Here is a 13,651-nt window from a genome sequence, read left to right as displayed (position 1 = left end):
AGTCCCTCAGGTAGCCTGGCCCCATGCCATGTAGGGCTTTACAGGTGATAACCAACACCTTGAATTGGACCTGGAAGCAAACTGGAACCCAGTGCAGCTCACACAGTAGAGGTGTTACATGTGCTGATCTTGGAGCACTCATCACTGTTTGTGCAGCTGCATTTTGGATCAACTGAAGCTTCCGGGTACTCTTCAAGGGTAGCCCCATGTAGAGCGCATTGCAGTAGTCTATATGGGAGATGACCAGGGCATGAGTGACTGTCCGGAGGGCATCTCGATCCAGGAAAGGGCATAACTGGCACATAACCTGAAGTTGTGCGAAGGCCCTCCTAGCCACGACTGCCACCTGCTCTTCAAGCAGGAGTCGTGAGTCCAGGAGGACCCCCAAGTTACGCACGGGTTCTGTCTGGGGCAGTGCAACCCCATCCAGAACTAAAAATGACAACTTCCCGGATACCAAGGAGCCATCAATCCACAGCCACTCCATCTTACCAGGGTTCAGCTGAAGCCTGTTGTTCCCCATCCAGGTCCCCACAGCCCCCAGGCACTGGGTGGGGGCACTGACCGCATCACTTACTTCACCCAGGATGGAGATATATATCTGAGTATCATCAGCATACTGATGGTACCTCATCCCGTGGTGATGGATGACCTCACCCAGCGGATTCATGTAGATGTTAAATAGGAGAGGGGAGAGAACCGAACCCTGCAGCACCCCGCAAAGGAGGGGTCGAGGGCTGGATCTCTCCTCTCCTATCACCACCGACTGGGACCGGCCCTGGAGGAAGGAGGTGAACCAGCGCAGAACCACGCCGCCCACCCCCAACTCCCTGAGTTGTCCCAGAAGGATACCATGGTCGATGGTATCGAAAGCCACTGAGAGATCAAGGAGAGCGAGGATGGATGCACTCCCTCCATCCCGCTCCCGCCAGAGATCATCCATAAGCGCGACCAATGCAGTTTTTGTCCCATATCCCGGCCTGAAACCTGACTGAAAGGGGTCTAGATAATCCATTTCATCCAGAATCCTCTGAAGTTGTAACGCCACCACTTTCTCAACCACCTTCCCCAAAAAGGGGAGGTGGGAGACTGGACGAAAGTTGTCCAGGACAGTAGGGTCCAGCGATGGCTTTTTGAGGAGGGGGTGTATGTCAAGTTCACTGATTCAATGCAGCTTATACATCGTAACGTTTCACATGCCATGGCGCTGATGCGTGTTTCTGTTTGGGAGGGAGCTGCTGTGAGACCTTGTACCAAGCTCTGTATGTGAAATCAGTACAATGGAATGTGTTTGGGTTATGTTCTCTGTTCAAGGCCTTTTCCCGCAGACCATCAGAAACCGTTAGGAGCACCTGGGATTGTGAACTTGAGAAGATTCCACGGGGGGAGGGATTTCATTTGCACCGAGGGTTTTTAGTTTGAATTTGGTGCGCTTTCATCATTCTCAGCTTTCTCTGTGATCCTGCATACTATTCTTTAATAAATCAGATATCTTTGAATTCCTGCTCATGAGTCTGATGGTGTTTTAGAATAGGCAACCATTACAGTATACCAGTGCCTCTTTAAAGGCAACCAGAACCACTCCCTCCCTCAAAGATGCATTAACCATCGCCTGGACCCAACCACATGTCACCTCCCGGGCTGCTTTCACAAGCCAGGAAGGGCATGGGTCTAGATGCCACGTGGTGGCATTTACAATCCGGAGGATCCTGTCCACTTCCTCAGGCCCAACAGGATCAAACTGTTCCCAGATAACCGGGTAAGTACGTTCCCTCAGCATCTCCGCAGACTCTGCCCCACACTTAGAGTCCAAGTTGGACCAAATCTGAGCGATTTTACCCTGCAGATGCTCAGTAAATTCCTCCGCATGGCCCTGTAGGTGGGAGACAGAGCCCCCCCTACCCTAGAACAAGGCAATGCCTGTGCCATTCTTGCAAAAGGCTATAACTCATGGATATAGTATTTCCTTTGCACACAAGGAATGCTGGATTCAAACTTCCGCCTCTTCAGGTAGAACTGAGAAGGACACAACCTTCTGGCTACCACATCTGGGCTACAAAATCCAGAAACCACCAGATGGCAGCAAAGAGATATTTTTTGTATAGTCTCTTCACTGCCTTCTAATGGTCATCTTTATTTTTGCAGCTAAAATCTGGTAGATGTACTCATCCTGAAACCTTGGAGAGCTATTGCATTGTCCATTAGTGTGGACAATGCTGTACTAAGTAGATTAAAGGTATAAAAGATGTTTCCTGGATTTCTAGGAAAGTACAGAAGAGACCAGGAAAATTAGATGCCATCACTGGAAGATGGAAGAGACATCCATTCTTTCTTGATGATGATGAATTGGAATAACAAAAAAACAAGCCCATTTGAAACTTTTGAAAGACACATTTGCGACAAATAACAGTTGAGCCAAATGGAGCCCATTCAGTTCAGTTTTTCACCCAATATGAAATGAGTGCACAACCCTGCTGATGGCAACATTGGAGATCCTAGGGAACATTGCTCAAAGTTTACTCTGAAAAGGTGTACGTCTGGAAAGGATAGCACACATACAACCCAAAGTATGGATCCGGTATGTAGATGACACTTTTGTCATAATACAAAAGAAACAACTGGAAGAAACCCAGAAAACCATCAATAACATCTTTAATGGAATAAAATTTACAAGGGAAGAAGAAAACAACAACTCACTACCATTCCTGGACATCCTCATCAGTAGAGGAAATGATGGTAAGTTAGAAACACAAGTCTACAGGAAAGCTACCCACACCAACCAAAGTAACTTCACTACCAAAGTAACAATCCAACCTCCCACAAGAGAAGCTGTGTAAGAACATTATTCAGACAAGCACTTACACACTGCAACAACCCAGAACACCAGAAAAAAGAAAAAGAACATCTGCACAGCATCTTCCAACAAAATGGATACCCACTCAACTTTATCAAGAAGTGCCTCACTACACAACCCACTACAACCCAACCAATGGTAACTATGAAAAGGATAACACTGCCATACATCAGAAACATCTCAGAAACCACCAACAGACTGTTACAACCACACGGCATCACCGTAGCACATAAACCAACTAAAACTCTTCAAAACACCTTAAGCAAACCAAAAGACCCAATAGCCCAAGAAGAAGAAACAGGAGTCATCTACAACATACAATGCAAGGTCTGTAACAGCCGCTATGCAGGAGACACAGGCAGAAGACTAGCAGAGCGCATCCATGAACACCAACTAGCAGTCAGAAGACACGATGAGAACTCCTTAATCTCACAACACATGGACAGACTCAACCGCAGTTTCAACTGGGAAACTGTGAGCATTCTAGACCAAGCCAAATCCAAAAATGCCAGAGAATTCCTGGAAGCCTGGCACTCAGACCAAGCAGCTATCAACAGACACATAGAGGTAAACAACATTTACATACCATTCAAAAGAGACAATAGAAAAGCCAAAAGACCAGTAAACTCCCTTGCCAGCAATCAACACCCAGATAGGCAAAAATCAACACTAGGATTAACACCAGATGAACCATCAAACAGCACAATGCACCCTAATCAAGGAACTATTAACTCAGGCAATCCACCAAGCAGCAAACTACAGCCCAATCAAAGGACTCCTAAGGAGAGAACAACACACCTACCAACACAAGCAGGGCAAGCCATGGTATATAAACAGAGAGCAAGGCCCACTCCCTCTTCGCACTGAAGATGTTGCCTAGTCTGGCAATGAAACATCTGCAAGAAAACAACCAGGCTCAGAGAGCACCAAGGACTCCAAAGTTTACTCTGTCAACTCCGTCCTACAGCCATCCCTTCTTCTATTTCCAGGGTTCAGGAAGACAAGATATCACCAAGCCAAAAAACAAAACAAAACAGAGAAAGAGATGGTGAGAGGTCTTGGAAGAATGTCAAGATTTTCAGAAGTGCAAATTCACTCTGCTTCTTTGTACTAAGAAAACCTTTCCATCCATCCTTTTGTAGATGGACTAAATATAACCATTAAGAAGACAGCCACAAATGTCATCTGTTGTCCATTCAGTATATTTTCCATAGGTCTTTTGACTGAATTGCTTCCCCAGTAAGTTTCTGTTTCTCTTCCTCGTGTTTTGTTTCCAATCTCATCTTTAAGTGAGCTGTGATCTCTGCAACAATTTCCTTGTCTGTTTAACCCAACGGCTGTTAACATTTAGCAACTAGTCAGTTCAATTTGATTCACCTGTATGAGTGATCTTTGACAGGTCCATCTGCTTTAAGTCATGTTTGTGCATGAGACAGATCTAAGATCCAAAATATTTCTCCATGTTAAACGCAATGAATAAAGGAAGTTTCTCTCCATTCTTCCACTCCTGCAGGATGTAGATCTTTTGTAGGACTTCAAGCTAATTTCTGCCATTCTTACTGTAAACATGAAAATTATGAAATCAAGAATTTTAATCCTCCATACCTCCCTCCCTCCCTCCCTTCCTTCCGGAAAGAGGACTAAGAGGTTCCTAATCTGTATTAGGATCCCAACCAGTAAGATCTATATAAACCTACTCAATAAAGAATATGCTGTCAGTATCAAGACAACAGAGAGGAAAATCCGGCCCTGCACGGTCATGGAGATTCATCGCCCAAATTAAATTACGTTGAGATATTCCACCCACCTCCCACCCTCCCAGACACAATGAATAGAAGACTTTGAACCATAATGATTCATTTTCTAATCACAGGAAACACTTTGGGGGCACCTGCTACTTTTTAGAACAGAGTTTGAAAGTGCAGATGCATTTGGCAGGTGAAGAGACGAAAGGATGATTTTGAGTAATAACATTGTAAGAGCAAGGCTTCTCTTCCAGCTTCACTCCCAGTAATTGTAGCTGGTCAGACAGCCCTAATGGTTTCTAATTTGACAGCCATATGCCAGCAATAGACACCTGTCCCCATAGCTGAGTTATCTGTTCCTGCCTGAACAACACGCACCTGTATGTACTTTTCTAAGACACTTTCCGAAAAGACAGTCAGTCTGGGCTTTATTAAGCTGCTTTGAATTCTCTTCAGTTTTCTTTCTTTCTTTCTTTCTTTCTTTCTTTCTTTCTTTCTTTCTTTCTTTCTTTCTTTCTTTCTTTCTTTCTTTCAACAATTTGTTGCAGTAATTAAACAAAGCCATGTTTTACTGTATTCAATGTGCAAGATACATACATCTCGTTTATAGTGATCAAAGACATGTTTAGGGCAAGCATGAAAACGACTTCAAGAACTCCATGCTAACACTCTATTTTGTCCTTGCACTAGCTGTTTGGAGTATATTTATTTTATGTGGTGACAGAATAAATCCTGTGTCCACTGAGTTTGCCATCCCCCACCTGATACTGTCTAGTATTGAACTGAATAACTTTATTGATTAGTCAATTGACCATATCATGATACTGTCTAGTAATGTTGGGCTGTAATTCCCATTCTCCTCAGCCAGCATAGCCATTCTAGTTAATTACAATAAAATATAATTGCTTTTAATTAATCTCCACTCATGAGCAAATTTGATTGGTGGAATTGAAATCTATCAGGAATCTTGATTCTGACTTGCATAACACTTCACCAGGTCCATTCAAGACAAAGCAGCTGCATTTGCACATGGTAACATGGTTAATTTTAACCTTGGTTAGGGTTTTTGTGGTTGTTTTTGTAGCTCAGCATGCCATGAAAACCCAGCCTGTGCAGTTAATTTATAATTCAGTGTATTGTGCAAATGCCGAAAAATGTTTACTCCAGTCATGAGCTATACTGGGCAGAAGGAAAAACCTTGAGGAAGAGGAGGAAGAGCCACAACCAAGACAATGGTCAGATAAAAGAAACCTGAGTCTGGTCCAGACCTGTAACCTGAGAAAGCATCTCAGACAGGACCCTCCCTTGTTCTCTGGAAGATAAAGGGAGGGAGGGGGGAAGCGCATTCAGGCTTGCAAGTTTCTGCTACTGTAACCTTATAATAAAAGTGGTCTTAGCATGCATGACTTTGGTTTCGTAGTCTGGTGTACCTTGAAGGGCTGACATGAGCATCCATAGGAGAGGCAGAGCATAGTGAGGTCACGTGGATCATGATGTCATTGTAGAAAATGACATTGTAGAAAATGACATTGTAGAAAATGACAGAAATACGTAATTTTGTGTCATTTGCATGATGGCATCACATGTCATGCAACATCATTTTGACAACTTCATGGCTTCTACTGGACTTTTGTGTACTGTGGGAACCCAACTGATGTGCACAAAACTTTAGGCGTGGACTAGTCTGAACATCAGCTAGTCTTAATACATATTAGCCTTCCCCCAGGACATTAATTTCAAAGTCCAACAATAATTTCAACATTCAGTGTCTCCGTTTGCACATTATCCTTAAACTCAGCCCAACAAAAGGCAAGTGCTGTGTTCACATAACATACTATGTCTCCCACCCCCAATGAATCATTGACTGGTTTAGTGTGATGGCCTAGTTTCCATAACGGGCTGAGGCTGTGCTCACCCAATATAGTTAATATGGTTACCTAATGTTCCAGGTTCACATAATAAATGGAACCATAGGCTGACCTTTGTGGTTTAATACAAAATGACATACCTCAAAACAAAATAAAACTTAGCAATGTGGTGTAGTGCTGAAGGTGTTCGACTAGAAGCAGGGAGACCATGTTCTAGGCTACCATCTGCCATGGAGGCTCACTAGGTGACTTTGGGCCAATCACTTTCTCTGAGGATAGATAGATAGATGATAGATGATAGATAGATAGATAGATAGATAGATAGATAGATAGATAGATAGATAGATAGAGAGAGAGAGAGAGAGAATAAAGTTTGGGATGTTGTGCAAAGATAGCTGCTAGGGTTTCACCAACCAAGTTAAACATGTTGTATGGTGGCAGCCAACGAGTATTGAACAGGTAGGTAAAGGTTTCCCTTGACATTAAGTCCAGTCGTGTCTGACTCTAGGGGGCGGTGCTCATCTCCATTTCAAAGCCGAAGAGCCGGCGTTTGTCCGTAGACACTTCCGTGGTCGTGTGGCCGGCATGACTAAATGGACCGCCGTTACCTGCCCGCCGAAGCGGTACCTATTAATCTACTCACATTGGCATGTTTTCAAACTGCTAGGTTGGCAGGAGCTGGGACTAGCAACGGGAGCTCACCCCGTCACACGGATTTGAACTGCCGACCTTCCGATCAGCAAGTTCAGCAGCACAGCGGTCTAACCCACAGCGCCACCGCATAAGACAGTCCTAATAGATTCTTTTCCAGACTTCGCGTTTTCCAAATACATTGGCACTGTGCCCCCAGAATTTTCAAATACCATAGCCGAAAGTATTTGATAATCAATATCAGTCTCCCTTTATATAACTAAGAAGCTATTCTTTACAGGTAGAACAGATTTAATTGCATATGAATCAAACTTTATATTCAACTTTTTGGCAAGATTAGAATGGAAAACAATATTCCCCGACTCCAGATGCTTAACAGCCTAATTCTGTAGGTTACATTAAACGCACAGGCCACAGCTGTAGCCAATAAGGACCTTGTCTTTATGATTCTTCTATGATATGGATTCAAAATGAACTGGAAATGTTTATGCTATAAAAGGCATGCAGCATATTAAACAGATAACCAAGCTTTCTTCTCAAAGCAGAGGGTGTCTTGTCCAACCAATATGACCTGCTATACCCAGTTCAAATTATTTCCCAGTTGCTGGAATCATTCTCTGTTAGTAAGAGCAACCCAGGTGTGTATGCTTTTGTGGTGGAGTGGGTTGGAGTGGGTTGATCTCTTTGGGCCAGGCTCTCTCTCTCAGGCCTAGACCAGGAACTTGAAAAAAATCTAGATACCAACCTATGCGGGGCCAATTAGTAGCCTGTGGTCCGTAAATTTCAATGAAGAGGACTTCATTCTACAATTAATTGGTTTGGACTGATAATATATGTGTGTGTGCAATTGTTGCTGAAGAAGAAATGTTTTTTTTTCCCATTTTGATCTTCCCAGCTGGCCTTGAAGATAAAAGTTGGACCTCTTGGTTCCTCTGTTTGTATAGGTCCTTCATAAGCTGGTTCTCTTCCCCCCACCCCCATTTTACGAGGGAGAAAGGAAATCCCAAGGGTGTGTTTATAAGCAGCATATGAATTCATTGGTCATGCCGCTGATATTTTTTTACTGCATCGAGAGAAGAAAAAACAGTCCCCACCTTAGTTAATTATCTCAACTCAACATTCCATTAGCTTGTTTGCACCAGTCAATCAATTGAGCTAAATCAAATTATTTAAGCTTGTTAATTCTTCCAGGGTTGGGGGCCCTCCTTTTCCCTCAGCCTGTGCACCTGACATGTGTTTTCCTTGAAACAAGATACATCTCCCTCAACAGACAGATGCCAATCAACGGAGCCTTGCGAGGGAAAAATCACAATAGCATGAAGAGGACTTGCTGACATGTGCTCACAGATTGCTCCTCAAGATGTTTGAAAGCCTCCAGGGGGAAACAGGGGGGAGAAGGGAGAGATTGAGAGAGAGGGAAAGAGAAAGAACAAGGAAGAATGGCAGGAGCTAATGTTTGCTCAGTTGATTTGAAGCAATGCCTGGAGAGATGGAGGACACAGGCGATGTGTTTGTTTTAGGTTGATCAGCAATATTCCTCTATAACACAGAGCATTTCTGGTGAAGATGGGCTGATATTTCTCAGAAGAGCTAGGAGGTGGGAGAGGAGGTAGGGCTGCACTCTCCGAAAATTGTTTTTTCCTCCCATGCCTTTTCAGCCCTGTAGTAAAAGAGTCATTTTGAAAGTAAGTGCCGAGCATTCACCATGTTTCATTTGTGGGAGCCAAGGTTCTCCCCACCTTGTCCTAAATTTGTTGCAGAATAGCAACTGGTCTTCAGGCACAAAAGCTCTTGTGCTTCTATCTGTAGTGGCAGCAAATACTGAGAGAATAAAACAGATTATACAGTATACTGTATAATATCCTTTATATCAAGCCTTATACAAATATATCAGAGGAGCCATGCAGCTATTAATGCTTGGTTATACCTTGAGAAATGAAGTTCTGATGTTCTCAGAGAACATTCTATGAAGTGGGTTCCACTGTTTTTGCCACCTTCTTCATTGGTAGTAAAGTCTCCTTCAAATCAACCCCAAGTGAGATGACATAGCCTCAGGAGCATAGCCATGTTGTTTCCTTGATAACTATATGGAAGTAATTTACTACTATAACCTACAGCTTAGTAATTCTAGGTTGTCCATCCAAATATTAACCCAACCCAGCTCTGCTTAGCTTCCAGACAAGGTCAGTCAGATGTTAGTACCTATTAAGACAGCAACTGATAAGGAATAAAACTGATTTGGGAAGAGGACTGAGACCTAAACTTTGGGTTACTGGATTAAAATAATCTTTCAATAACTGCATGGAGGGGATGCAGTTATTGAAAGATTGTTGTTATGTCATGAACAAGTTTGATTGATAAAAACTAAATGAACATTTAGACATTAGAAACAGAGAAGGAAGGTCACCTTGAGCAATGCCTGGCTTGTCCCTTGTCCATGTAGGATCTGCAGGGCAAGGTTCATTTGATAGATGGTCATCCAGCTTCTGCTTAAACATCCAGCAAAGAGACACCACTGTCTGATGACTTCTTGAAATTTTGACCTTTTGTTTCAAAATAACTCTAGTTCTTAGTAAGCTAGATGGCTGCTGTTTGGTCACGGCTGATGCTTGATGATTGTACAGGTAAATACTCAATAACCAGACATGCCCTTTGTAATAATTAGTCATTGTTCAAAGGCTACTCACTAATCTCTTTCCATCCATCCACCTTATCCATTTTATTCCCTTTCTTCTATATTCCTCAACCATTGCCAGTTATAATCAAGACACAGGAATAAGAAGTCACGTATAAAGAAGGAACACCAAAGGCTATTGGCCGTGTTTGTGTGTGTGTGACATTTAAAAGCAAATATATACCATACATTAATGGAGCTAATATTAGAAACAGACTCACCATAGAAAATCAACTACATATTGCAATGTCCTAAATAATCAAGGAAAGGTAACCTATTCTTTTACAGACCTATTCATTTTCTGAATTTTTGTAGTCATGCATGATGTGTTAATTTAGGCATCATGGCACAATTGGTTAGTTTATTCTGTTTTTCTTAAATTGGTGTAATCTACTGAAATCTCCAGTATTTGGCATCCATGGGTGAGGGTATAGTATTTGCATTATGAGTAAAATAAAAAAGATCCTATATTTCTACATACACACTAACATTTGTATGAGTTATTAAGAATTTGAATTGCCCAAAATTTGAATTGCCAACTTCATGATGCCTCTGATTCATTTTCATTCAATATAAAAGGTGTTGACTAAAACATAACCAACTCTAAACGTCCATACCATCTGCTTCTGTTATTGCACCATCTGATGTTAAAATAAAACCCATCTTCAGTAATGGGAATTCCACCTGGACAGTTAAAAGTCAGATTTGAGGGCATAAAGAATTGCTTCAGAGTCAAGGAAGAAGTGGGGAAAAAGTTGCAGGAAGAGCTTTGGAAACAGCTGCATGCAAAGGATTTTTGAACATGTGGAGAGAAGAGGCAGAAAAATAGGTTACGTTTTCTGGCTGCTCTGTTTTTATGAAGAGTAATCCACACTAAAATACATTTCCTATTTCTGTCGGGGGAGCTGATTGTGGATTTCCACATTCTCTTTTGCAGAGAAACAGCACCATGAGTTTTATGTTCCTCGGGGGAAACTGGTCATCAGTGTGGGTGATTTTAAAGAAAATGGATTATCTACAAGGAATGCCCAAAACACTAGGATCAGATACAACTGAAAAGAAATCCAAGGAACATTCAGAGCTTTTTAAAGGGAAAAGTGGAGATGGTGAACAGCCCATCTGGGTTATGACTCAATGTATTTGCAAACTCAGAAAATGTATTACTGTAATTAAGTAACCATGCTAAATGCTTGATGAATGCAGTTATAATGACCTGCTCCTTGGAACTAGTTTAGTGGTATAGCTTTATCTGGTATTCTGCTTCAGACCACAAATGATTACATATGATTCCCCTGGTTTGCACATAGAAGACTGGTACACTGGTATACAATAAAGAGCAGTGTTTCTCAGCCTTGGCCACCTGAAGATGTGCGGACTTCAACTCCCAGAATTCCTCAGCCAGCATATGCTGGCTGGGGAATTCTGGGAGTTGCACATCTTCAGGTGGCCAAGGCTGAGAAACACTGAGAGAGGGAGGGAGGGAGGGAGGGAGAGAAAGAGAAAGAGAAAGAGAAAGAAAGAGAAATGGATGTAGATGCAGATGATGCAGATGGAGATTCAATATTTGGGGAGGTAGATGCACACAACTCTGAGGGAATTGAGGATTACCCTTCCCTTTGGGTGGTGAGTTGAGCATCACACTGCAAATTGTAGGCAGAGGAAGGTCAAAGAATACCATCATTTAACTGTAATTAAAGTTACCTTAAATATCATACTGTTAATATGATTCCCATATGTATTTAATTTCCCCCATTCAGTAAACATTAGGGTTCTACAAAGCTTCAAAGGCATATTTTGCTTTGAGTGAAGTACCTCTTTGGATGGGTGTTGTATTGCTTTGCATCACCCCAAGTCTCCTTTATTACTCCCAGTAGCTGGAAAAGGTACCCAAAGCTCAGCCATCTTAACAGCTGTTGACTTTCCCTTGGAATAGTAGTCATGGACAGAACCCACTTGGGATCAGTATCTCCTGCTTCATGCCATGCTGGATTTTTCTTGGTCAAAATTTCAAGGTGCTTTTAGAAGAGTGCTAGACCCATGTTCAGAAATAGTCTGGCAGGTCACAGGTGCAAAACATTTCTGTGCTTGTGACTTGTTATTTAACATCTTGACTGGGAGCTAAACCAGCCATTTTAAGCATCTATCTGCTCTCACCTTTCTTGCCTCACCACCCTTTCGAGAGCACAGAATCACGAGTGGAAAGAGACCCTGGAGGGCCTCTAGTCCAACATCCTGCCCCAGGCAGGAATCCTAAAGGGGAGAAGAGCATGACTATTATTTGTACCTTTTTTGCTGAGCTAGTGAAATCTAGTGATTTCCTGGATGTCTGCAGCCCAGAGCTGGTAATCCTACTTTATGTCTTCAGTGAGACATATGCCCACATATGCATGCATAAGCTGCAACTATGAAGTAAAGCAACTGGCAAACTAAGGCTCAGCTATTGGGGCAGCCCAGATTATTACAGCATATTTTTTCTGCCAGTTCAGAAATAGAGGACAGTCCTTTAGTGAGCAGTCTGGCTTAGCCTTCATTTGATGATGGGAATGTTGTTTTCTTCGATTTTACAGATGGCAGATGGGGGATTGGGCATCAGATATGAGAAAGCTGTGTGCATACAGATGCCTGGCCATGTTGGGTTTACTGGCTGTTCCTGATTTCAAGGCTTATTTACTGCTCCTAAATAGTGTTGATTTATTGAACTAAAGGACAAGGGGCTGATCTAGGATAAAACCCCAGGAGGAAGGAGGTAAGCAAGCTAACATCCAGCATCATGTGCAATTTTCCAATCTCATTTTTGCAAATTCTATCCTGTGGCTGAAATTTAGCAGCACACCACTGACTGAAGGTAGAACAATTTCCTGCTGGTTTATGGCAGGAAATGACAGGAAATACTGTAGGTGTGTTAAGTCTCTGACAAGCCTAACATACCTATTAGTATAACCAAAAAAGAAATTTAACAAATTAAAATGTCAAGCCCCGTCCAGAATGAATTCCAAACTCCCAAGTCCTTGAGTGAATCCTAGTATCACGTCAGCATCATGTTTTGTGAAGCCCTCAGCTAAATCACCACCACCACCACCTTTTTTTAAGAAAAAGATTCACGCTTACAAACAAAGAGAGCAAGAAAAAAGAAAAATGCCTTCCTATGGGCTGGGAGTAAAGATGCCCAACAGACCGATTGTGTTTGTTGTTCTTTAAGTTGGTATTGACATTTAAAGCAAGGGCTTTGTTTTCATGTGGGTTCCAATGGGCTTCCCACCTGCCTGCTTCATATTTAACTAAGTAATGAGTGTGAGTGTGTCTGTGCTTTTCTAGTGCTGCCCATTTGGAGGTCAGTGACCCACACTGAAAAAACTGCAATGCAGAAATGCCATTTGTCTGACTGTTGTTCCAGAAGCCAACAGATACACATAATATTTTTTTCCAAAAGGACATGTAAAGCAAGATGCCTGCTTTTCTAATTATTTTAGGACCAGGAAATTATTATTATTATTATTATTATTATTATCATTATTACTTTTTTTAAAAAAATTGAAAATAAGAGGCTATTTCACTCTGCGGGAAGTAAGTTTTTGTGTTGGCCTCTATGACTTAACTGGTGAGTAACAGGAGTGAAGACATCATCAAGAAAGAGAGCAAGGGGATGACCTTGCAGATGTAGCTTGGAAAAAGAAAAGAAAACAAAGGGAAATCCATTGTCTGCTGCCAGTGTTTTTACTAAGTTGTCTGGCCTGATCTGCAGTTTTGGGTGTACCACATGCTACTTTGGAGAGCTTAAAACTCAGCTCTGAGCCTGCAACCTGACTCTCTTTTTAACCACTCCTTCCTCTACTGCCTCATCTTCTCTGCTCCCTAGATT

Source organism: Candoia aspera, chromosome 12 (genome assembly GCF_035149785.1).
Source record: "Candoia aspera isolate rCanAsp1 chromosome 12, rCanAsp1.hap2, whole genome shotgun sequence".
Taxonomy (NCBI): Eukaryota; Metazoa; Chordata; class Lepidosauria; order Squamata; family Boidae; genus Candoia; species Candoia aspera.
Note: the sequence above shows the minus strand (reverse complement) of the source record.